Here is a 14,987-nt window from a genome sequence, read left to right on the forward strand (position 1 = left end):
TCATTTATGATACCTTGATTATTTGTAGATCCATGTCACCATTTGTTCACAACCATACATGTCCTAATCTGCTGGGCACTTATTGATTTTACTAATCTTTTTAAAGTTTAAACTGTCTCAGGGTTATTGGGAACTAGTGTCAAGTGTGTTGGCAAAACCTGTCTTGATACTCTGTAGTAGTCCTTGTACACAGTGTGCACAACTTCTGACTAACCCTATAAAATTGTTTTTTTGTTTTAAATGTGTTGATGTGGTGGATTTTGCACTGGGCTCAGCAGTTTTAAAAAGCAGATGAAAGCTGCCAGAGGAAGTGGTGAATGGAGGGAATAGAGGTGTACACCAAGCAGGTATGCAGTGGATCCTCTGTTACTTGAACCTGAGTAGGGCCTTTGGTGCAGCTTAAATTCTACTGCACCCAAGATGGCTGCCAAATCTCGTCAGAGCACAGACTCATTCTGCTCCCACTAGGCTTGATATCTCCCACAGAATAAGTACCACTGTACTGAGTATAAAGTTGAAGGGACACATTGTCTTTGAGCAAATGCTGGTGTGACACTTCAGCTCTAGTTACTCTGGGGATATGGTCATTGGGCCACAAATGAGGGTTAATTTTGAAATGATAAGTGTCCATTGAAGGCTATGGCATTTGAGGTAGACACAGAGCAATGCATAGCGCATTGGGAGAGCGTTGATCTGGTGGTTCATTAAAGAAGTATGTACATAAGGTGGTGATATTGTTCAGTAGTTAGGAGATGAATGAGGTGTTGTATCTGAAAATGTTGATCAGAAAATTGAAAATGTTGTATCTGTTACTTTACAGACTGGTTTCATATGTAAAAGCGATAGAGATGCTGAGTAACATTTTTTAAACTGAGAGTGTGATTTCACTTAACATAAAGTACAAAGACAATATCTACAGGTATGTTTTTACATTTTTTCCTAACTACATGAATGGTGCGTGGTGAAGTGTTTAAAAGAATGTAAGAGCAGGTCACAATAGATGATGTGAAACTTCTTTTCTCAACTACTAATTTGCTTCATAAACCCATAAAAGGCTGTACCTGTATTGGCCCTGGATGGATATAGTGATAAAGGAGAATGAGATTAGCGCTTTGGAGTTTGACTAGGGGTTTAACAGAATCTAAACCTTTCATGGTGGGTGGAGGACTACCAAGAGCAGTTTGTGTGGTTTTGTCGGGGCAGGGGATGTGGAGGTGCGGGGGGGGGGGGGGGGCTGGGCAGAAAATTAGTTTTAAAAAAAAATCACTTACCCGCTTTGCTCCCACGCCGCTCCTCTCCCGTTGCTGCTGCAGGCACAGGCTCCCAGCCTGCCCTGCGCCCCCAATCCTGATGCTGCTCAGAGCAGCGCCAGGATTGGCTAGGAGCGCCCAGCCAGGGTACTCCCAGGCAGACTGGGAGCCAGTGCCTACAGCAGCAAATGTGTTGCTGGGCTGGAGAGAGCCCTGTGCGCATGTGTGTTTAGCCGGCCCGAGACGGCCAGCCAAAGACACATATGCTCTGAGGGGAGTGCACAGTGCACTCCCCTCAGCTCGTCATCCCAAATGCCCTGCCTCTTTCACATGGAAACAGAATTTATTATCCTTTCCATGTAAAAGGATTTGCAGTGGTTGCTGCTGGCGGGGGGGGGGGACGCTTCTCCGCCCAAACGGAGGAGCTGCGCCTGAGGACTACTAGACATTTTGAAGTCTGCTGACTGGTGAAGGCTGGTGCAATGATTCTGTAATTAAAATGTTTTGTTATGTGACGCTTGCTCCTGTTATAGGATCCAAGTGCAACTGGTATGCCCAGACATGAGTCCCTTGCTCACTGTGCTACTGTCATAAAGCTATACCTGACTGATGAGCCCTTATCAGGGCGAAACCGGTAGTAGGTTGCTTGCATTCCAGTTAAGGAAGGACCTGGCTTAGTAGTTCGGGTTGAAGTGTCCTAGGAGGAGCAGGGTCAAGACTGATTTTCATACGGCTGAGTCCACATTGAGATGGCATGGTGGGCAATAAACAATGGATTGGGATGCGGCGCCAAACGATCGCCAGTGGCTGAGATTAATCCAAGCATTCCATTCATCCCCTTGTTGTTCTTTCATGTTATTGGAAAGCATCAGATGTGTACAATATTTTGGTCACCAATGTAGCATGAAAACATGAAGTTCATATTTTTCACAACCTGGTCTAAAGACTTTTTTCAATTAAAGACACAGAAACAAATATTATCCCACTGAAGTAACATGTCTACTAGTCTATGCTACTTTTCCTTTTCAGCTTGAGAATGCAGGATGAGGAGTAAAGTTCCTCAAAGGTCAGAAAAAATACTGTCCAGATGACAAGACATAGTGAGGATTTCTGAAGAATGGGTAATTAGTTAAGGTTTTTTGTCTAAGTATGATTTTGACATTTCACGCTGCAATTTGTGCAAGAATCCATTTTGGCGGAGGTCTGTGTAGTGAAAAGGAGCCATAAAAATCGGGGTCTCTGCCACAGTCGTTTCATAATGGGGTATTCGTCTTTAATTTAATATTTTTATTTCAATCTCCACTCCAGTATTTTATTTACGTTTTCATAATATGTTAATTTTACCATTAAGTGCATAAATAGCTACATATCATGGAGCCAGACCTTTAGCTCGTTTACTGTACATTAATGTGCCTTTCAGAGATGGATTTTCACATCCAACCAAACTAATTTTCTGGGTACAAAATCTGCCCTCTTCCTGCATATGGTCACCTCTCTATGGTGAGTCTTTAATCGAGAACGTCATTCTTGACATCTCTGTTTTAAATATTAAACGCACATGTCCTGGCACCACTTCCAAGCAGCATGGATCCTGTGGAGCATATGAGCATTCTCTTAACGTGGATCCGGTCTGTACAGAGCATGTGATGGCATCTTGCTCAAAGACGTGGACATACTCTAAGCTGCGGAGAAATCTTGCAATATGGTGAATAGTGTTCAAGTAATACATTGGTGCATATTTACAAGCCCCTACCGCTGTCATGCGCCCCCAGCCTCATTTTTTTTATGCTAAGGCGGTGTTTAGATGGCCTTTCAACCATGCCATATTTACAAAGTGGCACAGTGCATGCTTTGCGCTACTTTGTAACCCCTTGCACCACACTATGCCTGCGCCAGGCATAATGTATGCAAGGGGGCGTTCGAAAGCAGGGAGGCCGGAAAAAATGTTGCACTGAAATTTACTACATTTCACAGCGCCATTTTTTCTGTCATTTTTAATGCCTGCCCAGGGAAGGCATTAAAATGACACACCCATTAAAAACAATGGGCATCCCGGTGCTTTGTTGCACTAGCATCAAGGTTTTTCACACTAGTGCAGCAAAGTACCACAACAGCATAAACAGTTCTGATGCTGTTGTAGTAACAACTGCCATGGAGCGTTGTATTGTAGAACAACCACGGCGTCATTAGGTGGGGCAAGGGTCACGGAAGAGAAGTGGTGCATCTTTCTCATAAATATGCCCCATTGTTTTTATAATAACGCAATTGCATGAGCTTAGCTTCACTACATCTGGAGTTCAAACAAGTACAGCCATGAACAAATATCAAAGCTATTTCAGAGCACATCAAGGAGAAAATTCCAATTAACCAGGGATAAATTATTTCTATTGGGTCCTATTGTGGCATATGGGCATTTCGACATTGGAGTATACATTTCAGACAGAAAAAACGGGATGCACTACTGGTTAATAAATACCAACTGAAATCAATACACGTTAATAAACACAGATAAGGAGATTCTAGATCTAGGATTCCTGGCCTGATTCAAAACATTTTTTTTCAATTCTTAATTTCTTTCAGCTGTTTTAGCCTGAAAGCCCTAAAGCATGTGTCCATACATAGAAAACGTACAGTTTGTCGCCGCTGGCATCCTCTCCTGCCACCATGTTCGTCCTGTTCTGGTGTCCCAGCATTTGCTGGGACTCTAGAAGAGGCTCCCCAGCAATCCTGGTGCTGCTTACATGCTAAACATATCATGTAAGCAGTGTTAGAAGTGGTCTGAGAGGCAGTGACTGCCTCTCAGACACAACCCTGGGGCCTCTGCCCTTTCTCCAGTCCGGCTGTGTACACACCCGGACTGGAGAAACCTACGTGTGCAAGTGTGTTTAGACGGCCATCTTAGGCCGTCCAAACACAAATGCACACTTAGGGGGTTATTCCAACTTTGGAGGAGGTGGTAATCCGTCCCAAATGTGACGGATTTACCACCAGCCGTATTACGAGTTCCATAGGATATAATGGACTCGTAATACGGCTGGTGGTATATCCGTCACTTTACCGTCACTTTTGGGACGGATTACCACTTCCTCCAAAGTTGGAATAACCCCCTTAGTGCTCACAATTTCTCATCCCACCTCCCATGGCCCAGCCCCTCCCCTCCCTGCACCTGCTGGCTGAGCCAGCAACAGAAAAATAAAATGATATTCAAATATCATTTTCTTTTTCTTTTGCTGGCTCTTAGCCTGTGGTGCGACGCTCCTCCTCTATTGCGGAGGAGCCGTCCCAGCCGTACGCACCTTATCTTCTCAAATTAGGGAAGTTTCTCCTCCTGTCTGGAGTCTTGCTGCTTACATTTTTTCAATAAAAGGTAGGGGATGTTACGGAAGTATTTTGTTACATGTTGCCCCCCCCCACATTGGGAACTATTGCATATAACCTTGCCCAGTCATGGCTGCTGATCTTTAAAAGTGGTAAGGTCTTATATTTGCCCCAAATAGCTGTGAAAGAGCTCTGCCTTCTCCATGTGTTCAAAAAGGTTTTGCCAGAGGATGGTTTAGAAAATGGGGCCACATTATACACCATATTTCTTATACAAATTTGGTAAAATGATATAGGCTCTGATAAGGTACTCATTAAATATTCCAGTGCTGCATGGTGTGCCAAGCAAGCCTGACTGTTCTCAAGAATGTTTACGTTTTTCCGCCCAACAAAAATGGAGCATTTTTTCAACATAATTTACCTAGAAATATATACAAAAGCTGTTGTGTGAGGAGCAGGGGCAACTGATGTTCATGAGAACAAGGGGCGCTTCCCTGCCACACTCTGGGGAGAGTTAAGAACAGGGAAAAAAACACAGAGCAGCTGAAAAGAAATCACTGCTCCAAGACAGTGTGCTGAATCTCCTGGGTGAACTCTAGTGAAATTTGCAGATGTGCTACTGTGCAAGTGCCCACCGGGCAAGTTTTTCTTTGACCTGCAGGCACAAGCTACAGCAGATGATTGTGACATCATCGGAGAGTGTGCTGGATTAGAAAGCAAGTGTTCCGGTTGCTTTTGGGGCATGTGAACAGTGGCTCTGGGAGAAGGTGGCAAAGATCTTTTCACTTTAATGGCTAGGGGTGGGGCAGGCTGATGAGAACAAGAAGGGTGAGGGTGGCAACGGTTTGTTGATCATCACAGATAGGTAGGCTGTAGGAGGGGTGCAGTAACATATGTTTAGTACTGCATTTGGTTTCACTTTGAAATAAAAAGCTGAGCATGACTGAGTGCTCCTTATCTCGACTCTGTAGAGGCCCAAGAGAAGGAAGGAACCAGTTGTAAATATGGCATTCACTAGTGGTCTAAGGGGTAAGTATGCAGTTAAGCTTCTGTATTAGCTGCAGTTAAGCTTCTGTATCAGTGGCATCGCCACTCCACCCCCTCCCCCGCCACCTGTGTCCCTGCTTGAGCAGCTACGGGTAGGGTGCTTGATGGGCCTCTTCTGTCTGCAAATCGGCAGACAAAGGCTCATAATCAACTTGGGAAGGTGAGTGAGTGAAAGGAAGGGTGGATGTATGTTTGGATGATGAAAATAGTAGATGGATAGATGCGTGGATGAATGAGTGAAAGGATAGATGTAAGAATAGAGGAGTGGAATGGAGAGAGGGTGTATGGGTGAAAGGGATGGTGGCTGGATGGCTGGATGGATGGATGGATGGATGAGTGAAAGGGTGACTGGATGGAGAAGTGAAAGGATTGATCGATGGATGATGAGAGAAAGGATAGATGGAAGAATGAGTAAAAGGATGGATGGATGACTGGAAGCATAGAAGGATGGATGAGTGGATGAATGGATGGAGTGAAAATATGGATGAATGAGCAAAAGGATGGATGAATGAAAGGATGTATATAAAGTTGATCAGTAAAACAATGGATGGATGTGTGAAAGACAGTGTAGATGGATGTCTGGATGAAAGGATGGATGGATCGATCGATGAGTGAAGGGGTGAATTGATGGATGGATGAATATATGATAGATGGATGAGTGAGTGAAAGGATGGATGGCTGAGTTAAATGGTAAATGGAGGGATGTATGAGTGGATGGATGGATGGAACAAAGGGTGGATGAATGGGTGTAAGGATGGATGGCTGAGTGAAAGGGTGGATAGATGGATGAACTAAAGGGGTTATCGATGGATAGAGTAAAAGGATGGATAGATGGAGTGAAAGGGTGGATGGATGAGTGAAAGGATGGATGGTTGATTAAAAGGATGGATGACTGGATGGATGATTGAGTGGATGGATTGATTTGACGGACGGATGTCCCTGGACCAGTGGCAGCTCTCATTTATGGGCTCCATAACTACACTACACCCTCCTTGTTTTATGGTCCATTTATATTGTATCAATAGTTAATAATTCTTCATTCTTGGTATAATAAAAATAAAATGCAGGCCGGCTTTGGGACCAGCAACAAACTGCCGCAGCTAGTGACATTGTTTGATTGCTGATACAGGTGCATGAAGGTGGGTGCCCCAGCTATCAGAGATACTGTTCAGAGCTGGTGAAATTCCAGCATTGTGAGCATGTCGGTGTGAATATGTGTGTGAGTTAAAGTGAGAGAGAGAGAGTCACTGATGGAGTGAGTCAGAGTGAGTGAGGATAGGTATGTGCAAGAATGAATGTGAGTGAGTGAGGGAGAATGACAGTGAGTGTAACAGTGTCACTGTGTGTGAGAGACACAGTAAGACTGAGTAATTCAGAATGAGTGAAAATGAGTGGCACTACGTGAGACAGGGTGGATCTGAGTAGAATGAGTGAGACTGTGTGAATTAGTGAGACTGAGTGAGTCAAAGAGAGACAGTAAATTACAGGGTTATTTACAAGAGTCCTGCGCTGCCTGAGCGTCACTATTTTAGATGCTCCTGTGGCGCGGGCCTCTCACTCATATCTATGATGCAATGCAAAGCCACCCAGGCTGGCTTTGCATGCCCTCCTAGACATGGAGTAAGGCAAGGCAGCGCAAAGTCCCTCCTCCTGTGGGAGTCCTGAGGGAGCCAGTATTGCTCCTGCATGCAAGAAGCTGCTAAAAATGCAGCTCCTGCATTACTTGCAAGAGCAATACTTTCATCTCTTTCCCTGCCTGCATGACAGTGGGCAGGAAAAGAGATGAAAACTCCGCTCCCACCAAGCGGGAGCAGTTTTCATGCTCCTGCTTGCTGGTAGTGGAGTTATGTTTGTTTTTGCTTGGCGGGAACTGTCACAACTCCCTTCAAGCAAAAGCAAACAGCTATCTCCCGATGGTGGGCACCTCAGGAGATAGCAGGAGTTGGTCCTGGGGGTGGTGGTCCCCAGGGCCATAAATGGCTCTGGGAGGAGTGCCCCCCTCGTTTTTTCCATGGGCTGGACCCAGAGAGGTGGCAGGCCCTAGGGCCGTATCCATACTTAATTATTATTATTTATAAGTCATTGGCCTCTGGGAGGTGATGGTCCTTGGGGCTCGGACCCAGACGTTCCCCCCCTATAATGTTCATTTTAGCCTTGGGGAGGTGGTGGTCTCCAGGGCCCGGGGGAGTCCATGGAGTCCCCCAATTAATCTTCACATTAGCTCCGGGGAGGTGGTGGTCCACTGACATTATGTACAGTGTGCCCCCCGGGACCTGGTCCACCCTGGCGCTAAGTTAACACCAAGCGCGGAAGTTCGCAATTGTTTATTTTTTTATTTTGGCCGATCCTCTGCAGATTTTGCAGAAGATTTTTTAAACAATGCTTTTTTGCCCTGGTGGGTCCCAGGGGGGCCCCAGCACCAAGGCCAGGGGTCTAGGATATTCATATCCTGCCCCCTTTTCTTTTCTTTACATTTTTGTTAGAAATTGGGTCCCTAGCTGGCAGCAGTATGCATCCTGTCCAAGTAGGGACCACAATCCTAGTCAGGGTCAGTCACAAGACAGCGTAAATTATCTTCTACTCACCCTCCGGTAGCTTGGCACAGAGCAGGCAGGCTTAACTTAGAAGGCAACACGTAAAGTATTTTTGCAATAACTCATGCAGCAACACAGTGAAAACACCACAAAAAGAATCCACACCAGGTTAGAAAAATAGATTATGATTTTATAAATAAAACACAAGATCAAAATGACAAGAATTCAATATGTAGAACCTGAGATATGCAACTTTAAAGATTTAGGTGAAAATAGCGCATTGAAGCACAAATCGCTAACTATGGTTATCTGGTTGTGCTGGACCGGGACAAAATTACAAGTCCAGGCCGACCACAAGGAGCACAGGCCAGCTACAGGGACCACTTGGGCCCACTGAACACAATACCTTAAATCCTGGTGCACGGTCTGTGCGGTGTGGCTTTTCAAGGCTTCGCAACGTCCGGCATTGGTTCTGAGAATCTGTGCAGTGAAGTTTTGCTGGGCTTGGTGTCACTTTGCGTTGATCCTGGGGAGCTGTATGGCAAGGCTTTGCGTGGCTTGGGGTTGCTTTGCGTTGATCCTGGGGAGCTGTGCGACGAGGCTTTGCAGGGCTTGGCATTGCAGTGCATCGGTTCCGATGGGCTGGCAGCTGTGTGGCGAGGCTTTGCAGGGCTTTGCGCCACCCGGCGTTGAGTCTTGTGAGACTGCCAGCTGCGTGGCGAGGCTTTGCTAGGCCCACTTCCAAGGCACGGCAGACTCACAGCTTGTAGAGTCCAGGTGCAGATGGTTCAAGTCCTTGATGTCCCTGAGACTTGGGAACAGGAGGCAAGCTAACAAGCCTTTGGAGATCACTTGTGGTGGGAAAGCAGAGTCCTTCCAGCAGAATCAGGGAGCAGCAGGAAGCAGGGCAACAAGCAGAACAGCAGTTCTTTCAGAAAAGCAGTCCAGTTGAGACCTTTGAACAGCACAGAGTCCAGTTGTAGGTCCAGAAGCATCTGATTTTAGAGGGTTAAAGACCCAGTACTTATACCCAAATGTGCCTTTGAAATGGGGGAGACTTCAAAGAGTGGTTTGGAAGTTCCCCTTTCAGCCCAGTCTGGTCTACTAGGAGATGTGTGGAGGGTTATCAGTCCTTTGTCTGGGGTCAAGCCACTACCCTTTGAAGTGTAAGTGAGAGCCCCTCCACCCTTCCTGCCCAGGAAGTCCCAACAGTATGCAGTGTCCTGTGTTTATGACTGTCTGGATTGAATGTACAAGGGGAGCTGTCACCCAGCACAGACCAGACATGGATTGAAGACAGGCTGTAAGGCACATAGAGCAGTAAGGGCAGAGACATGTCTACTTTCTAAAAGTGGCATTTCTAAAATACTAATGTTACATCCAACTTTACCAGTAAGCAGGATTTCTCACTACCATTCCAACCATACCAAGCATGACAATGCCACTCCTTTCAGATCAGAAATTACCACTTAACAGTGTATAAGGGAATTCCCAATGGTAGTCTATGAGAGGAGAAGGCTTCACAATAGCGAAAAACGACTTTTGGAGTTTTTTACTATAGGACATGTAAAACTTAAAAGTACATGTCCTGCCTTTTAAATACAGTGCAGTCTGACATGTTGGTCACATAAAGCCTACTTGGGAGTGACTTATATGTAATAAAAGAGGAGTTTCTGGCTTGACAAGTATCTTTAAATGCCAAGTCGAAGTGGCAGTAAACTGAACACACAGGCCCTACAATGGCAGACCTGAGACATGGTTAAGGGCTACTTAAATGGGTGGCACAATCAGTGCTGCAGGCCTACTAGTAGCATTTAATTTACAGGCCCTGGGCACATGTGGTGCATTTTACTAGGGACTTATAAATAAATTAAATATGCCAATTGAGTATGAGTCAATATTACCATGTTTTAAGGAGAGAGTACGAGCACTTTAGCACTGGAAAGGTGCACAGAGTACTAAATCCAGCAAAAAGAACATCAGAAAAAGAGGAGGAGGAAGGCAAAAAGTCTGGGGCTGACCCTGCAGAAAGGGCCTTTTCCACAGCTTTCTTTTAGGATTCGACTTAAGCCGGGTCCCGTAATGGCTGCCAATACTTCCTGGTTGACATGTTGGCAGCCAATCAGATCTCAGTATGAGATCTCTGGGATTCATGGAGCCTCCGCGTCTCTAAATATACAAATTTGGAATTCCATTAATTTCTCAAAAACTACTGAACAGATTTACACCAAATAACAAAAAGGGAGCTTTCTGGACCAAGAGATACCTTTCTGCCAAGTATGGTTTAAATTCATCCAGTGGTTCGGGTTGTAGCAGTGTCTAAAATCTCTATGGGAAATAACATGGGAAATACACTTTTTGGACCTCCCTTTTTCTCTGCCCTCGCTTGACGGATCACCCGAAAACTTGCAATGTACAACAAAACCCAAGAGGACACTTATTTTCGAAAATTTCATGAGGATTCTTCAAACGGCACCAGAGATATAGCCAAGTCAAAAAATTATTTTTCTATGGAAACTAGGTCCTAACTATAACTACCTACTAGCGACTGCCAGTAGGTAATACATGCTTTTACAAATACATATATAAAATAAAGAGTGGCAGTAGCCACTCTACAGTTATTGTTAAGGTTACCAGAGATGGGAATTCCTCTGATATTTGCTCCCTAATAACGTTCAAACTGTTCGACTAATCACCACAAAACTTTCCAGACCTAGATCATTTTTTCTACATTTTGTGATGATGTACATTTTTGTGGTGAATTGTTAATGAGGTGCAAAGATAAAAGGGAGGAGTCCCAAAACGTGTTTTTCCACCAGTGCATTTTTTCTTAGACTATTCTATTTTACATAGCACCATAATGGGTGAACGAATTTCAAGAGATTTGGCAGGATTATACATTATGATGTGCAGAAGATCATTTTTGAGGACTGCAGGTATGTATATTTTTAAGTTATAAGGCATTTAAGCTTAGCAATATTGGTAAATTTCACAAACATTCGCTTAACTACTGCAGTACATGGCAATGACAAGTCATTATCTGATCGGATAATGACTGCCTTTACAAAAGGTTATAGCAGCCATGTTGTTTTAAGCCCACTTTGCCAGTGTTCTGGCCTAGTGCCTTTGATATAGGTAAGTATTAGGTTTTAGATTTTTCCCTTCCTATTACCACTTTAGTAAAGTGATAATAAGTAGGAAAAATAATTATACGTTTATATATTTATTATTAAAAAAATGCTACAAAGTACCTTGATGTACAGTGGTATTTTAAATAAATTTTAAAAAAAATGAAAAAGCACTATAATATACTATATTTCACAAATCTAGTGTAGTACAGAGTATTTATAATTTGTAACTTATTTAATTCTGTAAAAAAGTGACAGAGTACTGCAGAAATATCTAAAATATATTGTGCAAATACCGCACAACCTTGAAAGAATGTAAAAAATAAAACATTTCCTAAAAAATAAGGTAATTACTAAGTACTAGGACAGTACTCCGTAAACATATTTTAAAACATGTAAAAATATATAAATACATTTCTCTACTTATTACCACTTTAAAAAGATGGTGATAGGTAGGGAACTTCAATAAAGCATATTAGTTACCTATAACTAAGTGTCTAACACAAACATAGCATAGTAAAAACAATATGGCTGCCTTTTCATTTTTTTAAACCAGCCATTATCCAATTATATACTGGCTTGTCATCGCCATGTACCAGCATATACTACAAAGTTACCGTGATATACAGTGGCCTGAAATTTAACTAAGGCCTAACTGTATTATAGTATTGCAGTACACTTGCGTCACATATGGTTTTGCCCTGGCAATGCAATACTTAAGTCAGATTTACAAAGCAACCAAGGCACCATACGTGGCCCTGCATTTATTAGTAAAACTGGAGAAACGTAAGGCAGCACAATTTGCTGCTTTCCGTTACTCTGTACACCATAATCTACATTGCTGCTAAATTTCAAATACATCCGTAAGCCGCTCCACTGTACACCAATCCACTATATACTATTCCTCTCTGCACCACCCCACTCTATGCCTCTCCACTCTCCACTATTACACTGTATGCAACTCCACTGTACGCCACTGCACTTTATGCTCTTATATTGTACGCACACTGAATGCAACTCCACTGTTCACCACTGCACTTTATGCTCTTACATTGTATGCACCTCCACTCTATGTCCCTCAGTCTACTGTACAACACTGTATTGGAAGCTGCACTACTATACACTGTTCCACTGTACACTATTCCTGTGTACACCACTCCACTCTACTGTATTCCACTGTATGCCACTCTACTCCATGCCACTCCACTCTACGCTATCACACTGTATGCAACTCTACTGTAAGTCACTGCACTTTATGCTCTTAGACTGTACGCATCTCCACTCTATGCCACTCCACTGTACGCCACTCTATTGGATGCTGCTCTGCTATATGCTATTCCACTGTATGCTAGTCCACTGTACGCCATTCCACTCTACGTTATTCCATTGTATGCCACTCCAGTCTACACCACTGCACTGAATGTCACTCAACTGTATGTCACTCTTCTAAGCACTTTAACACTCTATGCCACTCTACTGTACAACACTCTACCCAACTCAACTCTATGATATTTCACTATACACAACACCACTCTACACCAGTCCACTTTACGCTATTGCACTGCATGTGATTCCACCTTACCCCACTTCAGTGTACTCCACTCCACTTTATGCCACCCCACTATACACTACTCCACTGTATCCAATTCCACTGTACACCATTCCACTGTATGCCAATCTGCTCTATACTATTTAATTGTATGCCACTCCGCCGTACAACACTCCACTAAATGCTATTCTACTGTGTGCTACTACACTGCATGCTACTCCACGCCACTCCTGTGGATGCCATTCCACACTATGCCACTCCACTGTACTCAACTCTCTGGTATTCCACTGTATTCCATTCCACTGTATGTCACTCCACTCTACACTATTGCACTGTACTCAGTTGCAATCTTTGCCACTCTGCTGTATGGTATTCCACTCTACTCCATTCCACTGTATGCCACTCCATTCTAGGCTATTTCCTTAGACGTTATTCCACTATATGCCACTCCACTCTATGTTATTCCACTCTATGCTACTCCACTCTATGCAACTCTAGCGTACTCTCCTCCACTATATGTAACTCAACTCTACAAACCTCTACTACACTCTATGTCTGTTTACTGTACTCTACCCCTGTACAATCTAGTGTCCAAAATTGTACTAGATTTTATGCTTGTACACTCTATTGCACAACACTCTGTTCCACTCTATGACAATTTCCAACACTGTACAACACAACACTCCACTCTACTGTATGAGACACCACTGCAATTTATAAGTTTCTTCGAGTGCTACTCCACTTCAATGTATGCCACTCCACTCCACTCTACTCCAATCCACTATACCCTACTGCACTCTACACCACTCCACTCTATGCTATTCTACTCTGTCACTCCACTCTTCTCACACTCCACTGTACGCTGTCCCACTGTACACTAGTCCACTGTACAGTAATCCACTCTACACCACTATAGTGTATGCCACTTCACTCTGTTCCACTCCAGTGTACAACACCCTCCTCCACTCAATATAACTCCACTCTATAAAAGTCTACTACACTTTATGGCACTCTATGCAACTCCACTCTATGCCCATACACTCCATTGTACAACACTCTGTTTCACTATATGACACTTCTCTGTACTCTATGACACAGTAATCCACTCCACTGTACGAGACGCTCTCCAAGTTATAACAATTTACTACCTATGCTTGGCCTCTACACCCCACTCCAATCTACTCTACTCTACGACTCACCAAACACTCTATTATACTTTACTCCACATTATGTTATGCCTTTTGACTCAACTCTATTCCACTGTATTAAACTACCTCACTCTATGCTGCTGGACAACAATCCACTCTTCCACTATTTGACACACTACTGTACTCTATGCAACGCCACCTTACAACACTCTACTACACTGTATGCCACTCTCTGAGACTTTACTCCAGTCTATACACCCACACTCCACTATATAACAATGTGCTTATACTGTATGCCCCTCTACACTACTCTACTACACTCTATGCCACTCTATGATAGTCTAGTCCACTATACAATACTGTATGAAATTCTTTGTATGCCACTAAACCCCATTGTATTCCACTCTACTCTATTACACAGTACTCCACTCCACTTCTCCATTGTATGCCACTCCACTCTACGCCATTCAATGCCATTGTACTCTATAACACATTATGCTAATCCACTCCACCACAATCTACAACTCTGTACTGTACTCTACTCTGCAAAAAACTACTCAGTGGTATGACACTCTACTTTACTGTAGTCTACAACAATTTCCAATAGTGTATGACATGCCACTACAGTCTAGTGTACAACCCGGCATTCCAATGTATGACACTTTACTCGACTGTATGCTATGCCACTCCACTCTACTGCACTCCATGCCACCATAGTCTTTGACACGCCACTCCATTCTATGACACTTTATTCTTCGCTACCCCATTATAGTGCACTCTGCTCCACTATACTCCACTCTATTACACTTTATCCTATTCTATGCCATTGCTCCACTGTCTGACACTCCACTCTAGTGTATGCAACTCCACTCTGTAACACTGCACTACACTCTATGCCACTCAATGACACCTCTCCATTCTACGCCCATCCACTTTACGCCACCGTACAACACTGTATGACACTCGATGACAAGCCATTCCATTCCTCTCCATGATACACCACTCCATTATAT

The 14,987-nt window shown here is 43.7% G+C and overlaps 1 long non-coding RNA gene across 1 annotated transcript in view; it reads right to left on the reverse strand.

Annotated features, from left to right (window-relative positions):
- Positions 1 to 14,987, reverse strand: part of LOC138259148 (uncharacterized) — a 110,970-nt gene that overhangs the window by 26,943 nt on the left and 69,040 nt on the right. The window lies entirely within an intron of this gene.

The sequence above is a fragment of the Pleurodeles waltl genome, chromosome 2_1 (genome assembly GCF_031143425.1).
Source record: "Pleurodeles waltl isolate 20211129_DDA chromosome 2_1, aPleWal1.hap1.20221129, whole genome shotgun sequence".
Lineage (NCBI taxonomy): Eukaryota > Metazoa > Chordata > Amphibia > Caudata > Salamandridae > Pleurodeles > Pleurodeles waltl.